At 42.8% G+C, this 12,890-nt stretch overlaps 1 protein-coding gene across 1 annotated transcript in view; it reads right to left on the bottom strand.

The window, feature by feature from the left end:
- The window catches only part of KALRN (kalirin RhoGEF kinase), a 717,152-nt gene that overhangs the window by 254,990 nt on the left and 449,272 nt on the right, over nucleotides 1-12,890 (bottom strand). The window lies entirely within an intron of this gene.

Raw genomic sequence — 12,890 nt, 5'->3', positions numbered from 1 at the left:
CTGTTTGTTTGATTATTTCCTCTACACTTATCCAAGGCACACATAAGGACTCTGAGATGCACACAGAGCTACATGATGCACACATCTCCACTGTATGCATGTGATGTTAAAAAGAATTAGGCTATGCCTGCATGTATACAGCTTTGTGTTCTTCAGAGCCACATGAAGTTCTGTACTCAAGTCAAAATATTTAAAATTACTTCTACATAGTACATTCCTATATTTTATTTATTTATTTAACTACTGCTACTCTGACTTTTGGCACAAATATATCCCCAGGCAGCTTACAATATATACATCATTACAAAACGCCACTAAAATACTTATATAAAATAACATGGTAAGAGGCTGCAAAAAAACCAAAACAAAACACCTAATTCGAACCTAACTGAGCCAGCAAACTAATCTCAAGGCAAGTAAAACCGGAGGCTAGGCGGAATCTATATGTTTTGGCAGTCTTCCTAAAAAACATCAAAGAGACACCAGGCAAGACTCTCGGAGGACGGCATTCCAATAATCTTGGTGTTGCAACACAAGAGGCCCGGTCTTATAGAAACACTCAGTGTCTTTGTCCCAAGACATTTAGGACTATAAAGGGTTGAAACCAGTCAGGAGAGGCTGTACCATTCAGGGCAAACAGACCACTATTCCACCTCATTCAGGTGGAATATGATCCCCTTCAAAGGAGGTTTGCTTATCCCTTTTTTAGAAGGACTCCATGGTTAATTCTGAAAGCTGTTAAGAAAACCAGAAAAATCAACAGGGACCCTTCCCATCTACTTTGACCAGGGATCCTTCCCATTTACTTTGACCAGGGCAGTTTCAGTTCTGTACCCCAGCTGGGAGCCAGGGATTAAACCTTTTTTTCTTTTTTTTGTATACTGAACCTTATGTATTCATTAAACTCTACAAGGATGTGTTAAACTGTTTATTATTATTCACACATATCACATTCAGAGGAGCTAATCACAAAGGTACATTCTTTAAATACAGGACATGTATAGTAACACCTAATCAATACAAAAATTAGTTCCTCAAAAGTACATAAGAACCAGGAAGGATCGAGAGCCAAGGGGGAGCAAAGTTAAATTCATTTGTTCCATCAGAATAACATCTCAGTTCTTAAATCCCCCAAAAGGTGGCAGTGTTGGTGTGCCCGAAGTGACGGCGTCGACGAGTTGTTCCGCTCAGCTTTTCGTCCGCGACTTCCTCAGGGGCAGCCACCGTTACTGCAAGAAGACATTTACTACAAACACCACCAATACAACACTACTCATTCGTTACACTGTAGCACCCTAGAAGCCCAGAAAAAAAACCCTGGGGAGGACACATGACAACTCCACCCTCCACAAATAAATCTTTTCCTTTTAGTGACTCTCTGGGGAAGCTACAAAACGTGGTGAAAATGTTTGGCCGTTCTAGGTTAAGGTTAGCCCTCGCTCTGATCCAGTTTTGGGATACCATCACATAATCAAATCTGATTGGCTTCATGGCATTTAAAGAAGCTTCTCAGAGTAAGAGTAATGCTTCCAGCTCTCACTTCTTAGTTGGGTGTTCTTGTTTTGTAATTAATGCATGTCAGATTTTCAGACAGGAAAAAGAAGCAACCAGAAAATTGTCCAGTGGAATGAGTACTAAGTAAGAGGGAGAAGTTGTGAAATGTCTTCACAAATCCACCCGAAATGCTTTTGTTGTTAAAACCTGGTTCAGCCCTACAAAATACCAGCCAATTTCAGGTGAGTAGCTGTGTTGGTCTGCAGTCAGAGAGCAAGATCCAGATCCAATCGCATCTTAAAGACCAACTAGATTTCCAAGGTATGAGCTTTCGAGAGTCAAAGCTTCCTTCCTCAGATCTTTTACTTCTTTCTCTTTTACTTCCTTGTCACAGGAAACTTTGATGTATATATGCTCTCAATAAGGTAGTCATAAATTACCTTTATACAATAATATTTCATGGCTTGTTTTTCACCTTTCAATAGTTTTCACAATTATGTACAACTGATGTACAGTTTCCTTTTCTTGAAACGTCAAACAGAATGTGAAAGCCCTCGAAACAAATTGGTCCAGTAGCTGTATCTTCAGCACTATAAAGTCTTTTTTTCAGTCAAACCTTTTAATAATCTTTCTGAGCCAATCTTTGAAACTGATGAAATATGCCATTAAAAGAAAAGGAAGGCATGCCAACTTTGCTGCCACACATAGCAATGTATGTCAAGTGTAAGTAAAATGGAGGAGAGCAAAATGATGTCATGAGCCTCTTTGGGTCTCCATTAGAGATGGGCACAAACAGCAATATGAACAAAAAAAGGCCACAAACAGCCCAATCTGCTGTTCGCGAACAAGCTGTTCATGAGGCCCCATTCTAAACAAACAGGTGGTCGTTGCAAGCCTCGTTGCTGTTCGTCAAGCCAGACAGTCTGGCACCTGCGATCAATTCCCTTGGCAACCTAGGCAGGGATTGTCTGAACTCTGTCTGAACTCCTGCTGTTGCCCTGGAAACCCCAATCTAAGCCCAAATTAGCTTGATAGGCAGATCTTCCTTCCAAGTGTGGAGCTCCAAATTTGTTACAAGGGAGCAAAGACCAGGGGGGAAGGGGTCTCCCAGCTCTGGCTAGTCTTTGCAGACAGAGGAGAGGAAGAGAGTTGCTGTTGGCATTTTGATAGAGTGCATTGGAGCTTGAATTTTCTTTGTGTGTGGTGGGATAGGGATCTACCCCTTCAAGTTCCAGGGCTGCTGCCAGGCTCTGGGCCAAGCTATTATTTATTATTGGTACCTTTCCTGGTGCCTGCTCAGGTCAGGTTTCTGGGAGTGGTGCAGTAGGGATCTACCTCTTCAAGTTCCAGGGCTGCTGCCAGGCTCTGGGGCCAAGCTATTATTTATTATTGGTACCTTTCCTGGTGCCTGCTTAGGTCAGGTTTCTGGGAGTGGTGCAGTAGGGATCTTGACTTGGATGATGGCTGGAGGAGAGCCTGCTGGCCCCCAAGAACAGCCAACCACGAACACGTTCGTGAACAGGGCCATGTTCATGGTTGTTCGTAAGTCCCTGTTTGTGGATGGCAACAAACAATGAACATCATGTTCAGGTTTTTTTTCTGTTCATGCCTATCTCTAGTCTCTATTGGTGAGGAAAGTGGTCCAAATAAATAACTGATGCTCCATGGTGAAATCTGTCTCAAGCATAACACCAAGCCAAGCAGCATTTGCTGTACTATCATTGCAGTTTTTGTCCTCCTTTGCCCAGTTTAAGAATTAAATCAGAGAAACCTAGGGGAAGGGAGTTTCGCCGTGCATGTCTGATAGGTGTTGTCTGCTATTCTCATCTTACGCATATCAGCCTGTGAAATTAGATGAAAAAAGCATGCAGATGTTAAAAGAAAAGATGGAGTCAGTTTGTCATGAAAAATGTCTCTTCATAGTGTGCATGGGTGGTAAATGCGGACAGTGTGGGAATCAGGAAATGGGAAAGGACAACTTAAGGATTAGTCCTAGATATCAAAATTTATGGAGCCAGCCAAAAGTAATACAATCCCTTCGCCATAGCTGTATATATCCAACATTTGTGGCTAACGTGAAGGCTTCTCTGAGGGAAATTTTTATTTTACCCTTTAAAAACACACATCCAGTGTGGGCTGCCAGAGTGGCGTACACATGTGTTTTGTAATAATCAAAGTAGGGTTTTGTACATCATCACTGGGAGAAGAAAAGCAATCTTTTTGCCTGGAATGAAAAAGCCAAACAATACAGAGTGTTTTTCAAGGCACTTTAGGGATGTCATGTTTGCTAAATGCAAATGGTCACAGGCATATTAGGAAAAAGCTCCTTTAAAACTATGCAGCTACCAAAATCTGAAACTCCCAGTCATTTTCTAGGCAGAATATTTTTGACAGCACTATGTATGAAATCAACAGGAAAGGTCAAACTGCCCTTGCTTAAATATCCTGTTTGAGATTTAATAGAATCATATTGACTCTCTTCCTTTCTTTCCTTAGAACAACTTCTGAGGAGTTCTGTAAGCGCAAGCACTTGTCACATTTCATTTCACTTTTAGACCTTGCCTGTTCCAAAAAAACATTTCTGTGTTTCCTCTACAAGCATGTTTCTTTCACCTATAATTGCAAATTCAGGTTTTTAAAATTTTTTAAATAATTGCTGAGTGTATGCAGTTGCACTCACACAACAATGTATCCTAGATCTAATTAATCTCATGCATTGTGCTAAAACAAGAAGGAAACATATGGAATTTGTAAAGTTCGCTGGTTTCTGAATATAGCCTGGTTTTTTAGCTTCTGCTAGCAACAAAATTAACAAGATATCTAGACAATGGGTGAAGATTTCTTGAAGGAAATGTCTTTTGCCACTTGCCAGTGGCTATCTGTTACTATTATTCAGGCAATGCTTTGCTGGGCTGGATTTAAAAGGAGAGCTTTGCTCCGACTTTTAAAGAGAGGCATTGGGTCTCTAAGCACAGGAAGAGTGACATCTACAGGACCAGCAAAGCAAATTCCAGCCCCAGACTCTTCTGCTTTACAATTGTGAGTGCCCTCAGAAAAGTGCATATAGGAAACTCTTATTCTCCAATCCTAAATGTACATTTCAACATTATCTACAGGCAGTTGATAAGACTCAATGAAAGCGATGTGAGATTGACATGGATGGGCCAATAACTATACACTGACACAACAGCACAAAACAAAGGAATACAATGTGCTTTGCTGTGGCATCTTAGAGAATATCTATACAATGATGTAGGGAAGTGCACCAGTGCAAACATTGTTTCAGGTCTGTAACAGATCTGTATTCTCTGTGGGGAAACAGAGAAGCAGCTGGGGCTGCTTGAAGAACCATATCCCCCCCCCTCCCATTATTGACATCTGCTGAGATTGCTAGGAGAGGAGATATGTCCACTAGACCTTCATTGTAGCCCTAGAGAGAGAGAGCAGTTGCAGCAGTACTAGTATCATCAGTGTTTGAATTAGAGGGGACCAGGGCGGGGCTTAGTTCCTCCTTGCCTTTGTGATGCTCCCATCTACTGTTTTAGAAAGCCCCCTAACTCTAATAAAGGACATCTCATCTTCCCTATCTTGGGTCTGGGTCTCTCTACCATCTCTGTCTGACCAAGGAGGTCACTCTGGTTCTCCAGCTCTGCATCACGTTGTTTACTCTATCCAGATCCATGTATCATGATTCCATGTACGACCTCTCTTTTGCTAGCTGCCTGCCTACACCTCTCCCCCAGTTCACTTAGTTGGGTCAGAAACTCCCTCCTGTTAATCAGAGTTTTGTGGCATAACCAGAGTCCCATCTGCCTCCATGTCTGTTACATACACTGGCTGAGGGAACTTTCCAGCCAGCAAAGTGGCAAGTGCCCTGCCAATAAATGCTATAAAGCTCCCCTTTTAGCTGGGACAAGGTCAAGTTACAAAAGAACCTTAGGCCCAAGAGAATCAGTATAGATTCATAAACTCCAGCAGGGGAAAGAGAAGAAAAGAGTCAGAGAAAGTCCAACTCAACCATCAGGGCAGGAGCCATATAGAGGGGGACAAGATTCCTTTAAGGCTGGGAGAAACTCTGCCACAGAAGAAATTCTGAGGTTGGGCTGGTCTTTGTGAAGATTCAAAATGGAGAATGAAAGAAATGGACAAATGCCAGAAAATTCCCTTCTGGAATTAAGAGGATAGCAGGAGGATGCCAGCCAGATCTGCATGAGACCCCATGAATGTTGTTTTGCATCAATATAGAGAGGAGGTAGATTGAGTGTTACAGAGATTTCATTGGCGAAGGAGTTCTGGATTAGTGCATCACTCCTCTCCTGTGCCATCCACCCTGTGTCGCTTGTTTCCTGAGGGAGTCTTTGTTTTGGGAACCAAGCATTACAAATATTTCCTGTTTTGGATCCCATTTCTCCCAAGCATTGTGACAACAAAGGGGGAAAGAACTATAGCTGCAGAGTTTTTTTCAGATGGTTGTGAATGTGCTCTCATAAACACTGGTCACGACTCCAGAATTTTATGAATTATTAAAGGAGGAACAGAGCTGGGAGGGTGGCTTATGGAAATCAATGGGAGATGCTAAAATTGAGGGCAGTCTGGGGGTGGAGCGTGTGTCTTTTGTTAAAGGTCTTATGCCCTTCCCCCATAAGTTGAGCATAGGACAATGAATTTTTGTCATTTTCTCAGCTGAGATCTAGATACGATTTGCTAACTTTTGCTGAAAGGCAATATTTACAATTGCAACATTTGGTGGTATTTAAATATGGCCTTGCAGCTTTGAGTGATTCAGAATCTCCCCCACTTCTGGAAATTCTCACTGAAACTGCACAGAAAACAAAACTTATGATATTTGTTTACAAATACTTGATGTCAGTTAATAAATATGATGTGCAGATGCTCAGATATTAATAAATATGATGTGCAGGCCAAGTCCAAGATGGGGCTCCAGAATCACTGCCACTATCCTCTCCCAGGCAGACTGTCAAGCTGGGGCCAAGCAAGAAGCAGCCCTCACCCTGTGTGTGGCAAATGGGAGCTGCCACTGGAAATGGGATGCCTGAGCCCTCTGTGGGGCAGGTGGCTGTTGCAATGGAGCTGGCTGCACAAGCAATGGATGGAGTAAATGCAAGCAGCAGCGGCAGCCTGCTGTCTTGTTCTTTTCCCCTTCTGTCGGGAGGCAGGGCTGTGGGCTGTCAGGGGGGCCAGCGTGGGACCTGGGCCATTTGCCCCAGTTGCCGTTTAACTATGAGTGCCCTTGTCTGACTCTTCTCTCTCCCACCAATCTGTATGTATTGGGGACTTCAACTTGTGTCCAGAAAATGAAATTTGCACAGATGGCTTATGTTGTCAGTGTCACCATGGGTGGGCTGACCCATGGGAATAAATGCCTCTCCTTGGATCTATTGGTATGGATTACATCTGAACCCTGGCCTGGACAGTGTTGCAAAGCTGGAAGCAGCAGAAAAGATGGGTCCTAAAATACAATATGCATACTATTAACTAGTCAGAGGTAGAAAACCAGGCTCCATGTACTTATTCCAGGGTGTTCATGTACACTTACACCAGGGTTTCTGGATATTTGATCCATTTGATCCATTGGATTCAAACACACAAGAAACATCAAAGATATTTTAGTACATACGAAGTCTAGAATACAAGACACTCACAGTGGATTACCCAATGGTCGCTTTCCATGTGGCCACTGCAAAGTGTGTCCCGTGGTGTGGTCTGGCAGGGAAATTGAAATTGAGGGTAGGACTTCTAACATCAGCCTCTCTCACTTTTCGACTTGCCAGATTGTTGTGTACTTGATTAGTTGCACATGTAATAAACTCTATATAGGAAGCACCATTAGATCAGTACATACATGAATTATGGAACATGTCTCCAGGATAAAAAATCGAGTAATGGAAGCACCACTTGTGGAGCATTTTGTCAATTTCCATACTAGAGAGACAGAGTTGAAGTTTACCATTTTGTAAACCATAGGTCCCATAGGGGACCACAACTCTTAGTACAAAAAGACCTTTTGAGGCGAGAAGCTTACTGGATACACAACTTAGGGACGTTACAACCTAAGGGTTTGAATCAAGAACTAAATTTATCTTGTATTGTCGAAGGCTTTCACGGCCGGAGAACGATGGTTGTTGTGGGTTTTCCGGGCTGTATTGCCGTGGTCTTGGCATTGTAGTTCCTGACGTTTCACCAGCAGCTGTGGCTGGCATCTTCAGAGGTGTAGCACCAAAAGACAGAGATCTCTCAGTGTCACAGTGTGGAAAAGATGTTGGCAGGTCATTTATATCTACTCAGGAGGGGTGGGGTTGAGCTGAGTCATCCTGTAAGAGTTTCCCAGGGTGTGGAATGCTAATGGCGGGAGGCTTCACTGTATCCTGAGGAGGCTCTTTTGCATATGGATTGGTGCTTGATGTGCTAATCTTCTCTGCAGGGCTATTGTCGGGTGTAGAGTGTTTTGTTAGCCTGGTGTTTTTCAGAACTGGAAACCATGCTCTCTTCATTCTTAAGGTTTCTTCTTTCCTGTTGAAGTTTTGCTTATGCTTGTGAATTTCAATGGCTTCCCTGTGCAGTCTGACAAAGTAGTTGGAAGTGTTGTCCAGTATTTTGGTGTCCTGGAATAAGATACTGTGCCCTGTTTGAGTTAAGCTATGTTCAGCCACTGCTGATTTTTCAGGTTGTCCAAGTCTGCAGTGTCTTTCATGTTCTTTTATTCTTGTCTGGATGCTACGCTTTGTGGTCCCGATGTAAACTTGTCCACAGCTGCAGGGTATACGGTATACTCCTGCGGAGGTGAGGGGGTCTCTACTGTCTTTTGCTGATCGTAGCATCTGTTGTATTTTTCGGGTGGGTCTGAATACTGCTTGAAGGTTATGCTTTTTCATAAGCTTTCCCATCTGATCAGTAATTCCTTTGATATATGGCAAAAACACTTTCCCTGTAGGAGACTGTTTTTCCTTGGCTGTTTGATTCATCCTGGGTTTGATTGCTCTTCGTATTTCATTTCTGGAGTAGCCATTTGCCTGAAGTGCGTGGTTTAGATGATCAATTTCCTCATTGAGAAAGTGCGGCTCACATATCCGTCTTGCACGATCCACTAATGTTTTCATTATGCCTCTTTTCTGTCGGGGGTGGTGATTGGAGTTTTTGTGTAAGTACCGATCAAACAACCAAGGAAAAACAGTCTCCTACAGGAAAAGTGTTTTTGCCATATATCAAAGGAATTACTGATCAGATGGGAAAGCTTATGAAAAAGCTTTCCTGTAGAGAATCCAGCAATGTAAGATTGTGATCGGTAGCTAATATATTGATCTATTTTGTTTCTACGGCAAGCTTCTCTAGAAATGTTTACATCTTCCTAGATGACTATCTTTTTAAAGTGCTCTGCTGTAACTGAATTTCTGCACCGTCTCTTTAAATTGCTTGGAATTACAATGTACTAAAATTTCATTGTAAAGGTGCCTTGTTAAAATAACCGTCTGGAGAACGCAGAATAGCATGTGTGTGAGAATTGTCACTTTAAAATGTTTTTGGCTTATTGTCTCTTCAAATTGTATCTGGGACTGCGATGTATTTAAAATCTCGGTGTAAGGGGAGTTTCTGTTAGAATGACCGTTTGGAGTGCGTAGAACTCCAATACACAAAATACACAGTTCCACTTTGGACCTCTATAATTCCACACTCGAGGAAGTTGAACCAAACTGATGTCTGTTTATTTTTTCTGCACTAGAAAAATGCCCCATTTCTGTTGTGGGTTTTCTGTTGAAAGAGGACATCTCAGTTTCATCAGTTGGTTAGCTGAGGACACCAGTTAAGAACTCGTCAGCTTCGTCAGTTGATCCACTGAGGAAACTTGCAAGGTTTTTTTTACTTTTTTGTTTTTAAGGCACCAATCTTGCAAAGTTGTTTTAAATTTAAAAAAACACCAAAAAGGAATGGGCTAAAAAGTGCAGGAAATACAGAGGAAAACTTATATCAAGTGGAATTCAGGGCGCTACAGAATTTGTCTTTGCCATTTTGCAGCATCCCCCCACCCCCACCCCATCAGTAGCAAGGTTTTTGTTTTTGTTTTTTAAGGCACTAATGTTTCAATACTGTTGTTTAAAAACTTTTTTAAAAGAAAAAACTGGACTGGTTGCTGTTCAACCAATCAGGACACAGGGGGATAAAGGGGAGGGTGAAAGGCAGGGCCAGAGCCAGGCCTCACACCAAAGAAAGCACTCTACACTTCAAAAAAGCTCCAATTTTATTTCTGTGAAAAAAAATATTGGGATATATGAGCAGGGAGAAAAGCTTCAGAAAAGCTGCGGAAAGATGCAGCCTTTCTCTGTGAAGAACATTGGCCAGAACTGATGAAAAAGTCCCATGCAGACAAAACCCAAATCTGGCCAATCCAGAGTTTTTATGTTTTCCGCAAATCAAAGAGAGACTCTTGTTACACACCCCTATTCCCTAATACGCCTGGAGATGGCTCCAAAAGTCTTGAGCACGTATATTGCCAGATAATTTACCAGGCTTCGTGGCCAAATGCTACAAGCACAAAACTTATCCTACTATATAAAAGGCTAACTGTGTTCCTGACAACTCACTTCTTGCCCTGGTCCAGCTCCAGAGAGCACTGCCACAGAGGGAAGCCCAGATGAGGCAGCCCATGTTGTGGTGGGAAGCCCAGGTCAAGAGCAGGCATAGAGCAGGCGGCAATGCCTGCCCCCTGCCTTCATCCAGCTGGGATCAAGAGTGGAAGTGCTATACGGATGAACATCTCTAAACTCATTGTATATCTATATCACATATACAATCCACATCGCTAATTTAAAATTATTAGAGAAGGATGGTGGCTAACTCCTCAATCAAACTGCCACTGGACCAGAGGAAGGATATGGTCAGGAAAATTGCTGGCAAACAATGAAAAGTAAGAATTTCCCCTGAGAAAGCAGTGACAAAACAAGAGAGTAGCCAGCGTCCTGTCGGGATCATTGGATACACCCACATTCACATCTTGTGGTGGCAGGGGTTTCCCTGTGGCAGTTTGATTGAGGAGTTAACCACCATCGGAAGGTTACTTGGGCTATATCTCACTGTGTACCTGCGAAGAGAATGGAAGAAATTTATTGAATAATTACATGGACAGTTTCAGAACAACACCACAGGAGAGGAATAACATTTACCTCTACCATCTCTTTCTCTAATAATTACTCTACTTTCCTTTGTACCAGAGTTTTGTATACCCTATAGTATTATTCTATTTATGTATGATGTTACACAGAAATTGCTGAATGACTAATTATAGGATTTATATTCATCATTGTATTTATTGAAAATTGTTAAAGAATTTGATTGTATTTATTGCTGTATTTATTGATACTATGGTTAATGTGCACTATCCCTTTAAATGAGCTCCGATGGGGATTGTATATATGATATAGATGAATAATGTTTATAGACTTTCATCTGTATAGCACTTGCACTTTATATTATTGTTGTCAATTAGAGTGGATGAATGTATTTTTGAGTATCGTGTTAATTACAGGAACATTTAGTGTTTTCTTGGCTTGGCTTTTACCCGTAATTGCCCTCTTTGTTCTCAAGGATCAAGAGCAGAGCAGGTGGGAATGCCCGCCCCCCTTCACCTAGCTGGGATCAGGAGCAGAGCAGGTGGCAATGCCCCCCGCCTTCACTCAGCTGAGATTAGGAATTAAATAGGTGGCAATGCCCTCCCCTCCACTTTCACCCAGCTGGGATCAAGAGGGGAGCAGGTGGCAATGCCCACCCCTGCCTTCACCCAGCTGGAATCGGGAGCAGAGCAGGTGGAAATGCCTGCCCCCCACCTTCCCCCAACTGGGATAAGGTGCGGAGAAGGCGGCAATGCCCTCCCCCCTTCACTTAGTTAGGATCAGGAGAGGAGTAGGTGGCAATGCCCACTCCCACCTTCACTCAGCTGGGATCGGGCACAGATCAAGTGGAAATGCTTGCCCCCCACCTTCATCCAGCTAGGATCAAGTGCAGAGCAGGTAGCAATACCCACCCCCTTCCCCCAGCTGGGATCAGGAGCAGAGCAGGTGGCATGCCGTCACCCAGCTGAGATCAGGCGCGGTGCAGAAGGCAATGCCTGCTCCTCCCTTCACTCAGCTGGGATCATTCATGGAGCAGGTGGCAATGCCTTCCCCTCCACCTTCACCCAGCTGGGATCAGGCGTGGAGCAGGTGGCAATGCCAGTCCCCCTTTATCCGGATAGTATCAGGCGCAGAACAGGAGGCAATGCCCATTCCCCTCTTCACCTGACACGATCAGAAACAGAGCAGGTGGCAATGCCTGCTCCCCCTTCACTTGACTGGGATCAGTCATGGAAGAGGAGGCCCACAGGCCTGCTTGCCTGCCCTCCCCTTTCTAGAGCCCGTTGTATTTTCCCCCACAATGGGCTTTGTTACTAGTAGAGCACAATCAGTTTGCAAATGTACTCTTAAAATGAGGGGTATTCAGCCTGTCATTAATAATTAAATACAGTAATACTCTAAGAACTATTGCTCTTTGTATAAAATGGCAGTGGAAGTATCTTTGGAGACTCTGGGAACATTAAGGAGCCAGGGCTCATTTGCAATACAAAACAGTGTCTTGCAGGTGAACTGTGTCTGCTGAAAAGAATATTTCATTTGCGATTATGTGGAGCGATGTGAAAGCTTAGTCTATGGCATTTCATCAGAAAAGGCAATTTCAGAAATACAAACCATTACTTGATGCTGCATGCACCAAGTTATTTTTGTTAAAATATTTTTATCTTGCTTTTCATTTTGCAAAGTGCATGCAAAGAGGTTAACAATGAATGGTAAACTATCAGAATAAATATAAGAACCAAAAAAAATGAAAAACAAGGAGCACCTGGGAAAAATGAAAACTTAGAGGGGCTCAGTGAAATGAGGAAGTGAAAACCCACAAGAGGCAAAAAGGACAATTCGGGGCCAATTAACACGAGTGCACAATGGACCAGAAATGCCTTAAACAGATGCCTATAAATTGACCAGGGAAGTGGCAGATGAAATTCCTTATTTATGCTGTTTCTCAGATGAGGAAGGGACACAGAGCAGACCCTCGGCTGAAGAACTGAGCACAGGCCAGGTCCCAAAATACACTTGTGTGAATATTACAAATGTCTGTTCCATAAGGCATCATCTTCATTACATTTTTATGCTGTTCTATTAAGACGATTAGGTTGGGGTACTTGCACCCACTCACATTTTATCCTCACAACAATCCCATGAACTTGTTTAGATGAAGAAATAGCAGCACTAGCATAAAGTCATCCACAGTGAGCTTCATAACTAAATGAAAATTTAAACATTAGTCTCTCCAGTCAAAGTCTCATAATTTAATGTCTGTTCTAACTAATGTGC

The sequence above is a fragment of the Eublepharis macularius genome, chromosome 2 (assembly GCF_028583425.1).
Source record: "Eublepharis macularius isolate TG4126 chromosome 2, MPM_Emac_v1.0, whole genome shotgun sequence".
NCBI classification, from domain to species: Eukaryota; Metazoa; Chordata; class Lepidosauria; order Squamata; family Eublepharidae; genus Eublepharis; species Eublepharis macularius.
This window is presented reverse-complemented; position numbering and strand designations above follow the sequence as displayed.